Here is a 3613-nt window from a genome sequence, read left to right as displayed (position 1 = left end):
GCTTTGGTACCCATGTTGTTGACCTCGCGAAAACTGTGGCCGTGGTTATGAGAGAGCGAGATATACTCGTATCCGCCCCGCTGCGCCGGAAACTCTGTCTCACTCACTCTGCAATTGATAAGCTGAAAGAGAACGTATTGGCCAACCAGGCTGTAGAGCGAGAGAGACAGGTACATGGCATAAGTGCTCTATCTCACTCCTCCGCCATACTTTCCGTATACCCGCGGCTACCTCCAGTAGTAAGTATATGCTCCAAGCTTTGGCGTTCTTGAGTTATCCTCACTTTTCGTCTATACTCACCCAAAAATATAAATCCTCGGCTCGATTTGATTTCACAATGACATCTGACTGAGTACCAGAAACTTCTGCTGCGTAGTAGCAATATGTCAACAAGTTATGTGTTTTACCATAGCTCGTTGCTCTGAGACATCTTTTGTTGTAGGTATAAAGAAAAATCGACAGTAAAAACATTGCCGACAGTGTTTGACACGTGGTTTGACCAATTTACCCAGGTTTTGAGGTTATACTCTCATTGTAATAATTTGCGCATGTGCCAGTTTCGCGCAGCAGGGAGTACGTTCTGCGCGTGCGCTCCTATCATTTTAAAGGAATTCGTGCAAAATGAAGAGCCGTCGAACACGGCCAGTATTTCACATACGTATATTACATATATGGTATTTCACCGAGTTACATACTGGTTTGGAAACCCGTAAGGTGGAGAGTGATTCAAATAGTGTGCCAAAAGCGTAGTGCTCATTTCTGCCACTTGGAGCAGTGCAACCTTGGGGTAAGCCAATCAAGTTAGAATGGGAGAGGTAGCTTTGGGTGTATTCCGAAATATACTTCCAGTACTGCAGACCGTGACGTCACCCAGTCAACTGCGAACTGCGTTCCGTTTTTACTTCGAGTTGCCAGTCGCAGTAAAATCGGAACGCTACACCGAGGATGCGGCCATCTCTCAAGTACTGCAACTCCCTCACGTGCCAGACCGGAGTAGTCAGAGTCAACAACGTCACAAATTTCATGACGTCACTAACTGGCTGCAGTAAGCTGTAGCGCGATTTCGGAACGCGGTTGTCAGTACTCGCAGTACTGCGAGTATATTTCGGAATACACCCTTTGAACAGCCATGCAATCGGAATACATCCTTTCAACAGCTTTGAAATGGGTGTATTCCGAAATATACTCGCAGTACTGCAAGTACTGGCAACCGCGTTCCGAAATCGCGCGACAGCTTACTGCCGCCAGTCAGTGGCGTCGTGAAATTTGTGACGTTATTGACTGCGACTACTGCGGTCTGAGACGTGAGGCAGTTGCAGTACTTGAGAGATGGCCGCGTCCTCGGTGTAACGTTCCGATTTTACTGCGACTGGCAACTCGAAGTAAAAACGGAACGCAGTTCGCAGTTGACTGCGTGACGTTACGGTCGGCAGTACTGGAAGTATATTTCGGAATACACCCAATAATAGAACATAAACAATATTTCCATATAATCAAAAATTAGTGCAATCCTCATTAAAATCAAATATTTCTCTGTACGGACGAAATACGCGTAGGACGTACCTTCGACGCGATTCTTCGTCTTGAGGAACTTCGAAAACTGAACTTTTTTTATCTTTCTTAAACTTTGTTACAGCAACGCCATCTCATTTATACCCTACTTTACTGATACTTTTCATACACGAACATAGTCCTCCTTACACTTATCCCCCATAGTCGCTAGTCATTGACATATGAGATTTGTTAAGAAAGGAAACTTATTCCAGTTTTGATTCCAATAAATAGTGAGCCGCTGGGAACCCACCAATGAACATTACTGTACTAAGAAATTAGCTTATCAATTCAAAGGGATAAGATTCAAACATTGTCGAAATCGGTATGAAAATCCCTTGATATCCACGACATGAATTATTTAGTAGCCATATTCCATTAAAGAGGTCTAGCCCTCATGGGATTCGTCTGTCACACAAATTAAGTGGTAACTTACCGACTTAAACGATTACAGCAAACAGGCATGAAAACTGTAATGCCGGTACGGTTGACTGACATGCCAATAAAGATGTTTCACCCTTTTTTATTTCAATGTGTTACAAAGAGACATTAAATCTACTACTACCACTTGAACGACGCAATAACTTCTTCACTTACCGTGGAAACACTACGAATTATACAAATTAGCGACGACACTCAGCCCACTTGACCCGCTGAAGTAGCAGAAAATATTGTCCAAGATTAGCTCCTTTGTTACTCGATGGCTTATCTTATTGTTAGATATGGTCACTAGAGAGAGATGAAAAAGAAACGACGATAGAGAAAATTCACAGCAGATACCATCAGATACACACATCGACATATAGTATGGACTACGCTTAGGCCGGCAGAACACGGCTAGCTGGTAGAAAGAGATAGCCACTGGTGGCGGTCATCCTCCGTCTCTTTCTATTCAGCTGCGTAGCAATATGATAGAGAGAGAAAGCAATTGACCTCCACTTCGTTCCCTCTGTCTAAATCTAGCGGACACTTTTCGAACGCCTTCATGTTGGGATTGCATATTCCATACTGTACCTGTGTCGATGGCGTGGTCGATGGGTACACATTATCCGATGGGAATTTTGGAGGACGATTTGAGGAACCCTGTAGCCTATATACATTCAGGGGTCACAAACAACTCGAGAGGTTGCACAATTTCGCAATAATTTCGGAACAAAAACCACCTTCAGAAACCCTCCCAAGTACACGGTAATAATTCCGTCATCAGTCCAATGCCCTTCCACGAGTGGAGTTAAGTGGTCATCGTAGTAGCCTCGCGACCCTCGCGTCCCCCACTCGCTCATATTACCGTCTTTTCAAAGCATATGAGGTAGAACCAGCGAAAATCACGTGAGAAGGTAGGTTGACACCACCCCGAAGCAGGAACTATAATTTTCACGATTAGCCAATTGAAACCTGGGATGCACAGCCAGGAAGGTGCGTAGCTTTTCAATTCTTATTGTGTTTTAGCTCCAATTCACCGGATTTCTGCCTCATATTCAGCTATTACACTTTGTGATTTATGCATCATTTCTCGGTCCTCCACATGACACCAGCGAAGAGGATTTGTGTGCGTGTATGTGTGTGATATCGAGGTATCACCACCGTGAATTTCTTATTTTAGCTACCTCCTGTCGTTCTGATCGCTTCTATCGCGATATTTTCAATTTGTTATGAGTTACGTATGCGTAAGATTCGATTTTACGCATTAATAACATCACTTAGAATCAAACCCAATTGATGAAACAAATACATATATATATATCGTCGACCTCAGATTCTCTTCTCCCTGTGAGAACCGTGGAACATTTAACCGCCACATTAGGTATTGATCGTTTAGGCTGGAGTCTGGATTATTTTACTTCGGAATTTATATTGCTGATACCTTGTCACTAAGCTGCCTCGTTCCAATTTAATGTTTGATCTCTCTTCCGAGAATGTTTTACGTCTGTTTTATTGATTTTGAGATTCCCAATCTTAAAACTGATTCAGAAAAGAGGAGTGCTCGAAACGTGTGCAGCCGAGAAAATCCTGACACTATTCTGGCGCGTTGATGATTTTCATGATATTTACAGGAATCGTA

The sequence above is a fragment of the Neodiprion pinetum genome, chromosome 2, assembly GCF_021155775.2.
Source record: "Neodiprion pinetum isolate iyNeoPine1 chromosome 2, iyNeoPine1.2, whole genome shotgun sequence".
In the NCBI taxonomy this organism is placed as follows: domain Eukaryota; kingdom Metazoa; phylum Arthropoda; class Insecta; order Hymenoptera; family Diprionidae; genus Neodiprion; species Neodiprion pinetum.
Note: the sequence above shows the minus strand (reverse complement) of the source record.